At 47.7% G+C, this 17,586-nt stretch overlaps 1 protein-coding gene and 1 long non-coding RNA gene across 16 annotated transcripts in view; one reads left to right on the top strand and one right to left on the bottom strand.

Annotated features, from left to right (window-relative positions):
• SLC8A1 (solute carrier family 8 member A1) overlaps window positions 1-15,558 on the bottom strand; it is a 97,319-nt gene extending 81,761 nt beyond the window's left edge. For 6 of the 14 annotated variants that reach the window (XM_032443664.1, XM_032443669.1, XM_032443666.1 and 3 more), the window contains exon 1: window positions 1,186-1,306. The gene's annotated coding sequence lies outside the window, so the exon portion shown is untranslated. Of the gene's footprint in view, window positions 1-1,185; window positions 1,307-10,878; window positions 10,995-15,461 lie in introns of those variants that run through there. The other 8 variants (XM_015857023.2, XM_032443667.1, XM_032443668.1 and 5 more) reach the window with 3 other exon arrangements.
• Window positions 84-6,370, top strand: LOC116653182. 2 transcript variants are annotated; one of them, XR_004306645.1, is made up of 2 exons: window positions 84-1,048; window positions 6,216-6,370. It is a non-coding gene; the product is annotated as an uncharacterized LOC116653182 (long non-coding RNA). The 2 variants fall into 2 exon arrangements; XR_004306644.1 differs by having other exon boundaries at window positions 84-1,130.
• Window positions 15,559-17,586: the final 2,028 nt, after the last annotated feature.

Below are 17,586 nucleotides of genomic sequence, written 5' to 3'. Positions count from 1 at the left end.
TATCTCCAGAGAAAAAGAGCTGGTGGGCCACAAATCAACTTCCCCAGGGAGGTGGAGGAAGGGGGGCTCTGGCCGTACAAATGCTCGGCTGTGCCTTTGTTTGGTTTAAATGCTCTAAGAGGGGCAAAGCTGTGGTTAAAGAACCAACTGGAAGGAAAAGGGGAGATGGAAACGTTTACCAGACGCACCCAAGTGAACACAAATGCCTTTCTTTGGTGATGTCCACTGCCCCAGCCGCAGCCACGCAGCACAGCTGTTTGTTTCCCGGCTGCCCTCACCACATCAACGTGCGAGCATCCCAGCTTCCCCTTTCTGAATAAAAGCACACCTCTTCTCTTCATGGTGGTGTGAAAAAAGCAGCAGAAAGCCAAAGCAGGAGCTGGCAGAATGTGTGGAGAACCCCAGCCTCTCTGTAACGCTGCTCCCATCACCCGCCTCATGGCTTTCCAACATCTGGGACCAGAGGAATGGCTTCAAGCGAAGCATGAGCAAGAGGAGCCCTGAAATCAACTGCTCGCACCCACACGCCCGTGACCTTGTGGTTTTACTACAGCTTTCATTTCCAGACGCCGGTTCTCCCCACCGCTTGCTGCATTTCTACAACATCTTGGCAGTTTGCTTTCGCCCTGGAGACAGAGCCGAGCGCGAGGTTGCTTAGCATGGCTCGGTGGGGAGGGAAGCAACAAGGCTGCGATTAAAGAATTAAACTAGAGATGACGGAAGAGCCCCAGCCATGCTTCCACCTAGACAAAGCCTACGTGCTGCTTCGTACCAGCCCTTCAGAACGCATGCCGCTCGAGAGGAAAATGGGAATTTCGGCGTGGCCGCAGGTGTCTCTATCGCTCACCTCGGGAAGCGTTTAGAGGCAGAACAGCCCGGGGCTGGAGGAAAGCAGCCCGGCTCGGGGGAGCCCGCAGCGCTGCTGGGCGGAGGCGCGGCTCCCCCCGCGGCAGATGCCCGAAGCCCCCCGGGGGGGGCGGCTCGCCGCATTCCCGAGTAGGGGGAGGCGCCCCCAACGTCGCCAACGGCCCCATCTCCTCGCCTCAAGGTACTCGGCCGGCTCGCAAAAAGCATCCCTGGGGCAGGGGGCGGCATCCCCCCTCTCCGCTTCCCCGGCGGCTCCCCGCCCGGTATGGGGGACCCCCTTATGCGGTAGGGCGGGGGTCGGCGAGTCCTGGTCCTTACCTGGCGGTGTGGAGGTTGGGGAACGGCGGCGAGTGCGGGCGCGGCCGGGGCCGGCTCAGCAGCGGCGGGGCATCGCGGCGGGGCGCGGGGCGGCTGCCGGAGCCCCGGTGCGCTGTTGCGGCGGCAGCGGGCGGGCGGGAGGGAGGGAGGGAGATGGGAGGGAGGGAGAGATGGAGGGATGGATGGAGAAGCGCACACACGCGCAGCCCCGGGGATGCGCTCAGCCGGCCCGCCCCGCAGGCAGCCTCCCCTCCCTCCACATCCCCCCGCGGAGAAAGCCGCCGTCCCCCCTTCGCGGCTCCAGCCCTCCTCCTCCTCCTCCTCCTGCTGCTGCTGCCGCTGTTGCTGCTGGAAATATTTCCCGATTTCCTCCTCGGAGCGAGGGACTTTGAAAGGCAGGGCTGGCTGCAGACCCACCCCCGGCCGTCCTGCCCGCCCTGCCTTGCCCTGCCCTGCCCGGGGCAGCCCCCAGCCCTGCCCTGGTTGCCCCCAGCCCTGCCGACTCCCGGTCCCACAGCCCCGGCTGCCCTGCCGCCTTCTGTAGCGAGCCCGACCCCATTTGCACCCTGCGGAGTAAGGGAGAAGCTGGCATAGCGCTGCTCCCCCCGCCCCACACACACACACCCCGCTCCCTCTATCATTGGGTTAAGGAGCCCTAGGGAGGGATGGAAAGATAGGCAGCGGGGTGCAAGGAGTATATTGCTGTGTTTGTCGCAGTCCTTTTTGCAGCTGTCTGAAGGCAGTGAGGACAGAGGTGTCCCAAGGGGCCCAGATTTGGGGTTCACTGCCTCCATTACATCCCCTGTGCCATGATGTATCCATAGGATAGCAGGCGTCATGGGGCTGTGAGGTGACAGTCAAGGGGTGATCTGGTCATTTAGTGTCTTGGGAAGTTCTTCTGCATCTGGCCACATCCAGGACAGCCACTGAAACCTCAGAGACTTCTTTCGGTGGAGATGGGGGAAATCATAGAATCATAGAATATCCCAGGTTGGAAGGGACCCAAGAAGAGAACCATTAGATCACTGAATCATTAAGCCTGGAAACAGCCACTCAGATCATCATCCCAACCATCGAGGGATCATGATGTCCAACCCCTGGCTCCACGCAGAAGCCAAAAATCAGACCATATGTCTGAGAGTGTTGTCCAGACACTTCTTGAATTCTGCCAAGTTCAGTGCCATTTCCATTGCCCTGGGCAGCCTGTTTTGTGCCCACCACCCTCTGGTGCAGACCCTGACCCTAACCCCAGCTGCCCCTCCCCTGACACAGCTCCATGCTGTCCCCTCGGGCCCTGTTGCTGTCACACAGAACAGAGTTCAGCGCTGCCCTCCACTCCATGTGAGGAGCTGTAGCAGCCGTGAGGAGCTGTAGCTGCCATGAGGGTTCCCCTAAGTTCTGCACTGAGCAAACCCAGGGACCTCCACATTCCTCATACACCTTTTCCTACAGACCATTCCCCATCTTTGCATCCTTTGGGTTCTCTCTAATAGTTTTACATCCGTTTTGTGCTGTGGCACTCAGACTGTACCCAATGCAGGTGAGGCCGCACAGCACAGAGCAGAGGGGACAGCCCCTCCCCTTGCCTGATGGCAGTGCTGGGCCTGGTGACCCCCAGGGTGAGGTTGGCCCTCCTGGTGCCAGGGCACACTGCTGGCTCTCATACAACTTGCTATCAGCCAGAGCCCCCATCCCTTTCAATCGGCTGCTTGTCCAGCATCTCACCCCCAGCCTGTATGCTCCTCTCTCCAGGTGCAGAATCAGGCACTTCTGCTGTTAAACTCCATGTGGCTGATGATTTCCCAGCTCACCAATTTATCTAGATCTCTCTGCAAGTCCTCTCCACCCTCAGTGGAGGCAACAGCACCTCCTCATCTGGTCTCATCAGCAAACTTGCTCAGAACGTCTTCTAGTCCTGCATTCAAGTCATCTGCATAAACATGAAAGGAAAGTGGCCCCAAAATGGAACCCTGGGGACCCCGACAGTGACCATCTACCAGCCTGATGTAACCCATTTACTGTAACCCTTTGGGTCTGATCCATCAGCCAACTGCTCACTCATTGATTATATTTTTGTCCACTTCTATGGTGGGCATTTTGTCCAGAAACATACTGTGAGAAACACTATCAGAAGCTTTTTGAAGTTCAAAATGATACCTTTAACTGCCTTCCCTTGCTCAACTAGATAGTTGACCATGGGAGATCCTGCAGGTAGCCAGCAGCTCCAGAGAACTCAGCCGAGGTAGACTAGCAGCACCTCGGACTGACCCAGGAGTGGGCAGGTCCCCTCCTGCAATGCCTGAATGGCTCCTCCACCCTCTGTTGGCACCAGCAAGGAGCAGATGAACCCATTGTCCTGCCCTCCAGGAGAAACTCCATGGCTTTAACTACTTAAACTAGGACCAAAGCTAATGACCCGCTCTCTTCTAGCTGCAAGTACTCAGTGACCTTGAGCAGCCCTTTGTGCTTAGGCCCTCAGGTGCAATGTGAACCCCACAGAGGCAGAGACACACTCCCAGTTCTTGCACCTTCCTACACTTTCTCCTCTCACCTGGTCAGCCATGTGTGCAATTTATGTCACCACAATAGCAAGCCAGGAGTTTATCTTCAGATTTCATTTGTGCTTCCTTTTTCCTTTCCTTCCCTCCCCTTCCCTCCCCTCCCTATTTATTTATTTCTTTTCTGTGGGGAGGATAAGATTTCTGCATCACCATTTTCCCCCAGTGAGAATAGGAAACCACATTTCTCTGGCTGGGATCTGGTGTAAGACATGGATAACATCACAAAACCCGTTTGAAAAGTTCTTTGTGATGAACTGACCAACAACAAACCAACGAGTCATTACAAGCATCACCACAGTTATTGGTATGTAGCTCTGGTTTCACTTTAAGAACTTATTACCTACACACTGGATGAAAAGCCTTTCCAAGTAATTTGGTTTAGGGAAGATCCTTTTGTGTCCAGTAGTTGGGTCTGGTTTGGCAGCAGCTGCTGGGTGTAAGGCTCTGTGCAAGCTGGCACAAGCTGTGTGATCTGAGGCAAGTGGCTCCCTTGCAGCAAACACAGTCCCTGTTGATGCTCTTCACCCTGCATGCTGAAATCTAATCGGTGCAACAGTAAGCAGTAGAACTCAGATTTTAATTAGCTGTCAGCTGTGAAATTCTCCCTAAAGCTCCTCGTTTCTCTCAGTTACGTTGCTGACCTACTTCCCAGCTCTATCACTGGATATGGTATACAATTCCTCCGGAGCAAGGAGACATTAACTTGGTGCACCCTGCTAACTGCTGGGCTGCTCGCTCAAGAGCCAGGCATGTTCCCAGCCTGATTCTCCCTGCCTTTCAGCAAGGACTCCTTCTTCACTCCCAGGCTGCTCCAGCTGAAATATCTTTTTGTAACATCAGAGGAATGGGGGAATGAGAAAAACCAAAGTCTGTCAGCATCATGGTGATACTCATTAGCCCATACCAATGTGCCCTTCATGTCACCCAGTCTGAACTGCTTGGAGGCAGGAAAGATGAAACCAAAGAAGCAGCATTATCTCACCCATGCCACTGAGCTACCTTCATCTGTGTGAAAAGTGCTTGGCTGGGAGGGCCATGAGGGTGATAGGCTGGGAGAAGATGTCTTTCATTACCCAGCCCCTCACACAGCACTTTCCAAACACATCCAGACCTCTGCCTTTCAAAATAGCCATGTAAAATGTGGAGCTGGGCAAGGAAAGCATAACCCAAGGGGTAGATATCTTTAAACTTCCCTGCCTCTCTTTACAGCCATGCAAGTGAACACCTACCACTGCAAACACACTTACAACCACTAATTAGCAGTCTCAAAGTCATGGAGATTCTCGTGCCGATGCTAAGGAATGGTTCATTCATTCATTCATTCACACACACACCCACAGCTCCTTCCGACAGCAGCCTGCACCTCCCTGCAATTGCTGGAGGAGGTTTCTGGATATTGGCTACATATGCAGAGCAGAAAGACGATTCCTCCCTGCAAATAAAGGAGTTAGTGGACTGTGGAGTCTGCAGGACAGAATGGTGCAGGCCAAATCTCTGCTTAGCACTTTGTGAGGACACCTGAGCTCCTGCATGTTTTGGAGGAGGGAGACTCAAACATCTCGATATTTCTTGCATGTAAAAATCTTGCCCTATAAAAAACATATTTCTGAGCAGCTGTCACCACCCTTTTCCAGCCTTGTCTGAAGCATCTCAATGAGATGTATTAGTCTCGGCTCTCTCTTGTGGGTACAGATAATGCTGGAGTATAAGCAGTGAGCCCTCAATGGCTAGTGCTTAGTCATTTCTGTCCACGTGTTCCTTGAGTCCCTCAGGAGGTGCCAGGGAGATCCTGTGGGAGCAGATGGGATGTCACCTCTGGCTTGCCATCCATCTGTCGTCGCTCCTCCCTGCAGCAGTCTTGTACGTGCGCCCACTGAACCTTCCCTTGGATCTCCTCTGTCTGTTCTTGGCAGAGACCTGGAGATCCCTATGAATTGTGTTTCCAGAAAATATATTTCCTACGCATTGTTTCCAGAAACGTTGAACATTTGCTTTCAGTCTCACCTTCACACCTGCCTTTGCTGGGTGTAGGATAAATCAGGCATTTAGAGACATGATGGGTGGAATGGGGCACAGTAAGGAGCAGGAAAGGCAGTTCTCTACACTGTACCTCATATACTTTTGTTTGAGCCCTCCAGGCAGTGTCTGCCCAGCTATTTCCCAGCATATGGCACAGTCTGAATCTTGATGGTCCTGGGAAGGTCTGAACACATGGCAGGGGTCCATTGGCCTGACTGAACCCTTGGATGTGGAAACCTGCCATGTGGCTGAGCAGAAAGCAGAACTTGTAGGGCACAGATTTAGGGGCTGCATGTATTTCGCAAACATCCAGTGCACAAAACCAGATGCACGCTTTGAACACAGCCTCAGAATCTCACTTTTTTGGGGGGGGTAGAAGCTCTAAAGCCTTCTGGCAGCTGTCATTTGTCTCAACAGCACCAGCATCTCACTCTCGTCCCTATTCCACAGGCCAAAAGCCGCCTCCTAGCCTGAGTCACTGTAAAATGAAGGACCAGATGTCCCCTGCTTGACTGCCTGTCCCTTAGCATCTTTTCCCACAAGAAAAAAAAAAAAAAAAGAAAAAAGAAAAAAAAACCAGCTTTTGTTTTGCTGTTGCAAAACTGCAGAATACAGGAACTGGAAATGCAGATGCAAGGCAAGGTCAGTCAAAGAGTGCTTCTCAGTGAAAGCAATAGCCCAGGGACTTGGTGCCTCCAGAGCAGCCTCCTGCAAGGGGCTGCAGGACTGCAATGTGCCAGCTGGGACTTCAAGAAACAACAAAAGTACAAGCACTGAGATAATGTGGCAAGATCTGGAAAGCCACGGATTGCCAGTTGAAGACTGTATGATGCTTCCTTGGCAGCTCCAGTGTCATACGAGACCATATCCGTCATTTGATCTTCCTGCCATGCTCCCATGGCCATCAGTGGGAGCGCCAGGGCAAATCAGATGTAGTGCATAGCTCTGGCTGTGGCCCCTGGTTGTGAAGGTAATTTGGCCTCTCCAGCACCATCTGTTTGCCAGTGAGGCTGCATACTCCAGGGAAAAGAGGCCTTTTCATTAAAAGTGAAGAGTGACTGACCTCAGCTGCATCAAGGCACCTTCTTTATATTTTATTTATATATTCCAAGCCAAGAAAGCTGCTGGAACACCTCACAAAACCCAAGCCCATTAGGAAAGAGGAGGAGAAATGACTTCTCTTAAAGGAGAACTTGAATGGATGGGCTCTAACCCATGCTGCACAAGCAGGGGGATCCTGAGATGCAAGTTCAGGGAATAGGGACCACTACTGGTATGTGATCTTGCTGTTTTGGAGGTGTTCTCTCTTTTGCACCACTGAAGATGCATGGACCAGAAATGCCCATCTTCTCTGTGCTATGCTTCATGCTCTAAATGTAGTAACTGAAGCCCTGCACATGAAGAGCATGCAAACAAAGAAGAAACCAGATTTAATTTCCTGATAACCTAATGACTTTTTTTTCCTTTTTTCCCTGGGGGATTATGGAGAAATGAAACTACACTGTATGTGAGACTGTGTTCTCCGTTCCAAATTCCCTGTGATGCCACACACCAGCCTGCTCTCCAACTGGAATTTCAAACGCAGCCTCTTCAGAGCTGCTTGGAGCTGAAGAGCTTTCCAGATTGCACAGTGCTTTTAAACACCAGGAGATAGTACTTTGCCAACCATATCAAGGTTAGAAGACACCAAGTCCGTTGTGCAAAACAGCTCCTATGGGAAGTTGTGCTTCTGGCAAAGCAGTTTGGGTTGTGAGGCTGCATTCCTCGGTTTGCAAATGCAGGAGGGACACGGGTGGGTGTGCGAAGGCACACATGCGTGCAGATGTTTCCTAACGCAGATTGTGCAAGACCCGGCTTCTTCCCTCTGCATTTCTGCTTATTCAAACTCTTTCTCTCCCATGGGTGCTCCCATCTCTTCAGCGGGTGACAATTTCCTGCACATAGCTGTCAATCTGAGAACACAGGTTGCTGCGATGTTGTTACTTATGTGCAGCACTGGGGAGACAGAACAGAGCAGAGACTTGGGGATTCACACACGCCTTGGCTCTGAACCAAAACTACTGCTTCACCTCCTACCTCACCTGGGCTTTTCTTCTTCATCTCCCTTCCATGTGGTTCACACACACTTAGAAAGCTTCTGGGTCCTGCATCTTCAAGATATCAGTGTGGTATTTCTGGTATTTGTGCCAGAGCTGTTAACAATATCTGGCATTTTACTTGCATTAGTAGACTCCAGAGTTAATAGCTCTATGTACATGATCAGTGGCATCAGGAAGGTGGGAATAAATAGAAGTGAGAGACCTAGAAGATGTGATCCCAGAGGAAACACTGAAGGAATGCAGACTGTCAAGTCTACAGAAGACATAACCTCATAAATCTGAAGGAATAGATGTTTCCCACTCCCACTGTTGATAAGATAAGAAGTCAGGAGGTTAATCTTCAGCTAGAGAAACTGAAGTTCGATGCAAGGAAAAACTTTCTAGCCATGAGAGCAATGGTGTGGGTAGCTGGATTGTCTGCAGAGAGTGAGAAGTCTGCGTCATGGAAAGCTTTTAAGATCGAATGTGCAAACCTCTCTTGCACTCAGATCAGGTGTCAGCAGCCCAGCTCTCAGCATCATTTCATAAAGAAGGTGATGAGCAGATGAACAATCAGGAGACACGCATCATTTACCTCTCTTAGCAACCTCTTCGGATGATTTCTGTGCTTGAAGCTTTCCCAGATGCTCTCAGGAGCTGGTGACACAGAAAGACTTGTTTTGTGAATATCTCTCCTGCCTCAAATCCTTATCAAATCCTTCACTCTCCCTCCTGTCCTTCTGACAGCAATATGTAAGGTGTGCAGACAAATTCCCTGCCCAAGCTGCAGCATGAGGGATAGCTGGCTGTTCCCCAGAGCCAAGTGATGCCCATGCAGGTATCTGAGTTAAGGCGTGTTGCAATGAAATGGTTTAAGGAGCTACCAGACCCTACTGGGAATAAGCAGAGGAACAATGTCTATGCAGCTGGCCGTCCTTGACCAGTAGCTACTCTAACTAGACAGCAGGGTGAAGAATGGCAGAGAAGAAACGTCAAGCGTAACAAAAGCAGACCACCAGCTTAACTGTTGACTGAAGTAGAAATTACCAAGGCAACCATATCATGAATAGCAAACAAGTGTAGATAGTCAGCAAACCAGGGCCAGTGAGGAAAGAATAAATATGGATGGATGGATAGCTTGTCTGGGAGGAGCTGAACTTGATAAAGAAGCAGAACCTGGGGAGATTCAAAGGGGCAAAACAAGAATATAAAATAAAGCACTATGAATGAGCTGTATCAGCCAGGTCTGAGGTCAGCCAGGCCTTTCTCTGGTTCTTCACAGGGCCCAACACATTGTGGTGAGGGCTTTGGGAGGACAGAACTGGCTCGAGTGGAGTGTTTGCACAAGTCACAGTCAAAAAAGCAAGGACAGACGTCACATGAAATCCCCTCCAAAGACAAGCAAGGCAGCTACAGATCAGGATGTAGGCGGCAAGTTAGCATGGTGAAACATTAGCTTTATTAAGGTTAAAGGCTTCCAACTTGTCTTGTTAGTTTCTGTAGGTTGCATACATCAAGGCATGTTTCAAGATAATCAAACTCTCTGTTTCAAAGAGAAGAACATTAAAATTGGGTACATTTTTATTAACAGGGACAGAAAATGTCTAGGAAACACGAGTAGTGGCACATCTTGAAATGCTTACAAACTTGTCCTGTTTTGTAGCATTCCTCTAGGTTTGCGCATCAAAGCGTGCTTTAAAAATAGACTGCCTGGTTATTTTTAAGGTATGAACATTTAAATTGGATACCTTTACATTGCTAAAGGCCAAAGGTTTTCTAGTGCACCAGCACAGTGGTGCATCCTCAGGCATTTTAACACATACCAGGTGTACTTGGAAGAGGCTTACCCTGGCCTCTAAGAATGCAAGGACTGTGACCATATTATGGATCTTCAGGTGAGTCTCTGGGGATTTAAAACGGGGATCTTCAAGCAGCTACAAAAAGAATGATTAATTGCTATGAAGTACTCATGATTTGAATCTTACTCAGTGATTGGTTGCTAAACAGACAGAAAATTGCTCACTAAGCAGATTTTCACTGATAGCCAGTGCAGAGCTTTTTCCTTTTCTATAAGGAAATATGCAAGGTCTGTATGTATATGCTTTACTCCTCCATATGCTAACAGACAGCTTCATTCACAGTCACAGCAGCAAACCTTCAAGATTAACCCTTTCACTGAAGTTAGGATGCAGACCTGTCATATGTCAGGGGAATGATGAGGTTATCAGCACAGTTCTAAAGTGCTCCAATATCGGTTGTTTTTGTTCTTAAGAATTCACTTCAAATCAAATCAGCTCATGAAGAGAGGGTAAATGTCTCAGTTGTGGAGAGAGATGCTTCTTGGAGCATGTATTTTCCATGGTCAGTGGCAAAAAGATTAAAAATGAGAGAATGCATTTGCTTCCCAAGCAGTTCTGTGGACTGGGTCCATTGCAGAATGTGGCAGCAGCACAAGCACAGGATCTGCTGTGGTGCTGGGACTATTTCTTTCTTTTTTAACATTAAATCTTTGAGTAATGTAGCCAAAGTGCAAGGAGGACACCTTTCACAGGTGTACATCTGTATTTGGACAGTATTTTGCCCACAGACTAACACTACCAATAAGATTTGGAAGACCTGCTAGGTTGTTTCCACAAAGATTTGGTTAGGCTGCAATTTTGAAAGACGTGCAGAGGAGGCATATGCTAAGAAGTTAAACCTATATTATCTCCTCAGTCAGGATGGGGCTTCTGGATGTTATACCAGAGCACTGGTATAACATGTGACTAACATTTTGTTATGGTTTTGCAATTTGGTTGGTGTTGGTATTCCACATCAGGGGGGGGGCTTTTGTTCGTGCTGCCCTGGGTTTGTGCACACTGTCCCGGAGTGAGCTCTAGATAGAACTCCGTGACACATTTGAAAGCTGTTTTAGCAGTCAACAAAGCAGTAAAAGCTGCCACTGTTCTGGATGGTCAACAAAATGAATACCTACTTATCCAGCTCAAGTTGGGGCAATCCAGAGCGTCTGTCTTGCTTCTGAAGCGGGCACTTACCCTGGACAGAATATACTTTCAGAGCCGTTCCTCGAATAGCTAAGCTCCAAAAGAGCAGCCTAAATCCAGGAGGTCATCTTGGAACAATATTTGGCAGGCCAAAGTGACTTAGCATGCTGTAAGGAACCATATGGAATAAGTTATGCCGCAGTAAAACAAACACTTGTCTCTCACATCCAGTGTTATTGTTAGCAACTTATTTGACCGAGCGTATCTCAGCAGTGACACTGACTCACTGAATAACAGGATAATACCACAAATCGCCAGCATGTTGTGGTCTGTGGCCACAGGAAGGGTTTTACTTTTACTCTATACATGTTGGCAGTTTCAGTGCACTAGCAGCAAACCCAAATGTTTATTGCTGCATCTAGCTCAGAAGCACAAGATCTCTGCTTGGAGCCTTTCTGTAAGCCAAAAAGAAAGCATGGGGGCATTTTTAATATCACGCTTGCCAAACTGCAGCAAAAGCAAAGAGCTGAGAATTGGCTGCCAGAAGAGAAGACGTCACCTTTGCTTTGCTTTGCTTCCTTATCCCATCGTGTGGATATGGTGACCACTGGAGCTGGGAACCAGCATGAGAGCAGGCTGTCCTGAAGGGATGGACTCTGTGGTCCCTGTGTGAAGATTCAACCTTGCATTTCGGACATGGATCTCAAAGCACACTGATGTGGAAGGATGAAGAGGTTACAGGGCAAGAGATAAGACTGGTCCATCAAACCCTGGTCCAATCATGTTGTAGAAGAACTGTATCCACTGCACCTCAAAGCAGAGAAGAAAGCAAAAGAGAAACATCTGTTGTGCAGAGGTTTCCAAGAGAGACTCGAGGAAGTCTTGGTGGGAGGATAGAAAGGCAACAGCTTTGCAGGATGCTTTCCTGCATGTAATGTATTTTGTTATTTATCCATTTTTCACATTTTCATTTAGTTCCCTGCTTTTGCTTATGCAAGAGGAAAAAGAAAAACAAGCCAAGTCAATGTTCGAGTGAGAGGAAGGACAATTATTTGAAAGGACAGGAAATGTGTGCTGGTGTGATGCAGGATCAGTCTGCAACCTCCAGGGCATGCTGTGGTCTGTGGGACAACCTGGGAAACATCCCAGGGACAAAACCTCTGCTGAAACATCCTGAACAGGATGAAGGAAGGGCTTGAAAGCACTGGGAAACTGAGGAGAGGAAAAGGGCTTTACACCTCATTCCATATAGCATATTCCCATGGGAATTAAAACAGTCCCAACACTGAAGCTTCCAGTCCAGTGGGGGAAAATCTGTACACAAACAGAACTCTTTGATAGAAGAAGCTTTAGCATGTTTGTCTTCTTTGGATATTCCCATACAAGCCATTAAGAATCATTAAGCAGAGTTGAGCTCAAGCCAGTATGGGGCAGGTATCTTCCTGCTTTACTGAAATGTTGTCTTTTTCCCGAATCCCAGTTCCGTGAGTGCTTTCCCTTCTATCTCTGCCCACGTTTCTGTACAAATAAACTGATGGGGAGTTCTCCAGAGTCTGGAGAAGGCCCAGGTGGAGAGATCAGAAACTGAAACCTGCGTTTTATGTTAGCAGGGTCAGGGTTCTACATTCCAGGGATTTGGGAAATATCCTAAGAGCAAACATCCCAAACTCAAAGGAAGTTCAGCATTAAATGCAAAAGAAATCCAAATATGATGAAGAATGGAAACTAAAACAACTTTAGCTTTGCCCTGCAGTGACCCCACGCAGTAAGAATACAATTGCGATTAGATCACAGGAATAGTTGGAGCCCTAGATAAGAATAAACTGAGTTTTGAAGGCCTCCAGACATGCTGCATTGATTTGCCATGTTTTCTCTCAATGTAGAGCCAGAATAACACAGAGTTCCTTAAAGAATCAATTAAAAACTGAGTGTCAACTCAGAAATTGCCTGATTTGCTTGTAAATTGGCAGAAAACAACACCACTACTTAAGGCTGTCATTTTGCTGCCTCCCCCCATAGCAGCACATGGGAGACTGGAGGATGAGGGGGGACGATAACAAAATCTCCCTCTGTTTGTAGGATTAAATGACTGGTGACAACAAGGTCCTCTCCAACACACATGGCTTGGTTACCACCTCCAGGCAAGCCCCTTCCACCACATGGTGTCCAAGCACCCATGTCAATTACTGTCCCACATCCTGAATATGTAGAGTAGGGAAAATGAGAGCATGTTCTGGGTACAGGAAAACCAAAGAAGACAGCTGCACTTTTCCACAAGATTTTTGAAGCTTTACATTCCTCAGACATCAGTTTTTTTGTTAAACCAGAGACAGTGCCATCCTGTAAAGACTGTCATAAAACACTTCCTGACTTTGTATGGTACATCTTCAATGGGGAATGGTCACTCCTTCCTTCTCCTTACAGGCTTGGATGTGACACATCTTACAAACCCTTTTCCCTAGAAGAAAGGCAATAAAAAGTATCTGGCTAGATAGCAAATCAGTCTGCCAGAGTGTCCCCAGAATCTGCTCCTATCTTCTGACTCATTAAGACAGAGATGGTTTCCAAACTCCATCATTCAGGAATCACCATAAAAATATTGAAGTCGTCGAAGGGAGGAGGATGTGCACTTGGACTGATGCAAGCCAGAGCCAGTTTGCAAAATCCTTGCTGAGTGACTTCATGGCATAGCACTCCTCCATGTGATTTATTTTGAGGTCTGTCTCTTCTTGGGCATACTACACAGCACAACTGTCCGTTCCCACAAGAAACCCTGCATTTAGGACCAAGCCAACACAACCTCACTTGCTCTAGATGAGACACAAGAGACCAAACAAACACCAGCAATACCCAGGACTAACTGACAGTAAATATTTATAACAGCTAACATGCCGGTAATAATAATAAATTTTAGGGATGAAACAGTCTGTATGGTATTGCTGCTGATGGAGGGGGACACAAAGGAGAGGTCATTTTCAAGGTCTCGGTGCAGCTCTACCCAATGGCAATGAAAGCAATCTCAGTAAGTGAGGAGTGTACGAGTGTCCCTTCATTGTAAAAGCAGCATAAAGGGTTGTTTACTAGCGGCTTGATAGTAATTATAAAGCTACTGGCCCCATTTAGTTTAGGATTCATCTCCGTGCTTGCATTTCTATAGAAAGGCGATGAGTGCTGGAAAGGTACTTGTCGTAAAGAAAAGAAGTTTGTATGGCACAGACAAAGCTCAGCTGCAGCCTAATTGTGAATATTTCCAGCACACGAGAAGAAACCAGGCGAAGGGAAGATAAGCAGCTCAGTGAGTGTGAAAGCCAGGCTTGTGGGAATGTCCATAGAAATGCTTGCTAAATAAGGGGAAACCAGGGCTGCGCTCACAGACCCTCTCGGCAGCAGGCTTTACTACGGAGTTTCAAGTGAACGCTCCCATTATATTCTCCTTATGTAACAACAAGGGAAAGCATTTTCATTCATGAATGGAAATGCTTATGACATTTGTGGTCTAGTAATTTCCCTTTATGATCATCTGTCATCGTATCTCTGGAAATCTCCGACAATTTCAGTCATATTCCTGATATTATACGCAGCTCTTTCTGTATAATTTCACTTCACCCGCTCTCCTGTTGTTTTCCAGTCTATCAACCAGCTGAAAAATGAGAAAGCTTTACCTGGCACTTTGCAGCAGGAGCATGAATAGCGCGTTTTAACACCTGAAAGCACATGAACCATGTACAGATGCTATTCTGTAGCGTCTAAAGAAAAATCTCATGTTAAACTGTACAGCCCCAAACCAACAAGATTTCAAGCCAAGGCTACGAGAGGATGGTTGTGTGGCGAGTTTGGTCTTTGGTTTGCTTTCTTTTTGTCTTTTTGGTGTGTGTGTGTTCTGTTTAACAAAACACTTCAGTAGAGAAAGCCTTTCTGCCAAGGGTATGCTCTGTTGTTTCTTTTTGCCAGTGCCCAGCTCAAAGAGTTTCCCTGTGAGTCTGAAGGAGAGCGATTACTTCTGTGCTTTGGAAATAGTCACAATAACGCACAGCTGTTTTCACTGGGGTCGATTTCCACCACGCTGCAGTGACAGTTCAAGCCATACCAAAAATCCTTGCACAGGATGTAATCAACCTCGAATCTGGAGAGAAACATTGAGAAACTGCCTCCGTGCGCCAAGAAAAACAGCAGCCGTTTACAACATGCTTTTCCTAATGTCCACTCAGCTCAACCCACACGTCAAACTGGACGTCTCAAAGCGAAAGTAGGGCAGACCAGAAGAGAAAAGCCCCTTGACTGTAGTGAAGAATTTTCTAAGCAGTAACACGGCAGTGCTCAGGCACTGGGAGCCACAGCTGATCTCTCCTACCCTGCACTGAAACTCTAGCATGAGGTGTCCTGAAAGCCCACATCGGGAGTGATAAAATGCTTGTTTTCCAAGAATATTTTTTTCTTGCCTCCTTCAGACACTTGGAAAGTTTCTGTCCCTCCAGCAACAAAGCTGCTACATGTCACGTTCCTCACTCTGAACTTAACTGCTACGCTGCTACAGGAGCCAGCCCACAGCACCAGATTTACGGGTTTTCTCAGGATGCCACGTTAAGCAAAACCCCGATTATTCCCGAGAAACGCTTGAATCCATTTTCACTTACCCCAGCTGAGTCTCAGCAGTTGTGGATACAGCAGAATGGAAAAAAGACCTCATATGATAGTGTCTCTAAATTTACCAGAAAGAAAGGAGCTGGGGTACTTGTCCTTTAAGTGTCTCTAAAGATGGTTTGCATAGCTGGATCTCAGCTTATCTATGCTTTTCTGCTTTTGCTTCCATACATGGATCTGTTCCCAACAGTAACTTCAAGCTGTCGAAAAGAAGCTATCTGGCAGCTTTCAGTTTCACCTGGCACATCAATGAGCAGAAATAAATAAATAACAATCTTTTCTGCTAGATCCCCAATTTGATTTGTACCCCTCTTTGCTTCTTCTTTTCCTTCTTCCCTTTCCGTATCCACTATGATTATCTTCTCACGCCCCTTCATTCCTTCCTCCTTCACTTCCTTCCTCCTTCTTCTTCTTCCTCCGTCCTTCCTTCTTCTATCCTTCCTTCACTTCCCTTCTTCCTTTCCTTCTCCTTCCTTCCTTCCTTCCTTCCTTCCATTCCTTCTCCTCCCTTCCTGTCCTTCCTTCCTTCTTCTTCCTTTACTCTTCCTTCCTTCATTCCTATCCAATTCCTTCCTTCCTTCCTCCTTCCTCCTTCCTTCCTCCTTCTTCCTCCTTCCTTCTTCCTTCCCTTCCTTCTTCCTTCATTCTCTTCCTTCTTTCTTCCTTCCTTCTTCTCCTTCTTCCATTTCCAAAGTGCTTCTTCCTTCCTCTCCCTCTTCCTCTCCTCTTCCTCCCTTCCCATCTTTTCCCCTTTTTCTTTTTTCTCTCTTTTCTTTCTCCCCAGGTTAAATTTTTTTGCTGTTATTTCCAAAGTGATTCCTAAGTGGGGGCAAGTAGATTTTTCTTCACTCTTTTCTGCAAGTTCATGCACTTTATTCTCAGAAATATCTTTTTGTTGCTGTTGTTTCTTTGCTTTGCTTGTAGGTCAGGGTTTTGAATGTTTATTACTTGGAAGCATTTCAATGCAATATACATCATGTCTGCAGCAAGGGAAGGTTAAGAGTCAAATTTTTTGGAGAGCGAGATTATAGAAGAGCCACGTGACTGCTCCCAGATTAGCAGCAGTAGCAGGAGGAAGCATTCCTCTGATAATACAGTAACTACCATGGGATGTGCCTGAAGCACCAAAGAGTGGAAGCTGTTGTTTGGAAGCTTCTTGCAGATGCGTTATGATTAAATTACTTCTCATTCTCCTTCCCACCCCTCCAATTTCACCAGGTTTCTGATTCAAAAAGGGCTGATACCGGACAAAACAATTTTTTAACATGGGGAATACCATGCCACAGGTCAGAAAATCAACCACAGAAGGGCTGCTCTGAAAGTAATGGTTCTTATTTCATTATGCTGGCCCACAGCATCAGAGGCAGATGTCAGTAGTACGGCAGTAGAGGCTGAACCTTCCCACCGATATCCCACTGCATTTTATTGCCACGTGACAGATGGCAGCAGAGGGGCAGTCTGACACAGTGGCATCTGACATGGAAGTGTGTATGGAGAAAGGTGTGGAACTGAATTCCTCAATGTGAAAAAGCCAGCACTCACTGACATTCATCATCAATGCTTGCTTGATGATCTTGAAGGTCTTTTCCTATGATTCTATGACTCTGTCTGGCATGCCATGCCCTAAGAGCACACTCCTGTGTCCCACATTAAGCAGAAGTCCCATGTAGGTTGGATATATGAAGCAGGCAGCAAAAGGATCCATTTGCTGACATTATCTGAGTTTCCCAGGTCTCTTGGCTGTGATTGTATTGCTCCAAAGAAGCTGTAGAGTTGACCAAAATGGGCTAAGAAAAGCAAGACCTTTGGCTTCAACTCATTTCAGAAAGGTTCTCTTTTCTGTAAAGGAAATGTTGAAACCCAGATATGAACATAACTTAAGAAAAATATATGTTGCTTTGGGTACTGGAAAATAAGATGATGACACAGCCCTGAGGGTTTGGGGAACCGAAAGGTCAGAGGAGCAGTCAATTTTCTGGTTATGTCCTGCCCTTCAGTACAGCCTCCGTATGTCATCGCCCTTATGAGTGACACCACCTGCTTTGAACTCAGCTCTCTACCCTGACTGGCCAAAGAGCTGCTCATATTTTCCATCTGGACCTTTTCCATTTGTCCCCA

Source organism: Coturnix japonica, chromosome 3, assembly GCF_001577835.2.
Source record: "Coturnix japonica isolate 7356 chromosome 3, Coturnix japonica 2.1, whole genome shotgun sequence".
Taxonomy (NCBI): domain Eukaryota; kingdom Metazoa; phylum Chordata; class Aves; order Galliformes; family Phasianidae; genus Coturnix; species Coturnix japonica.
The sequence above is the reverse complement of the archived record's forward strand: the minus strand, read 5'-3'. Positions and strand labels throughout refer to the sequence as shown.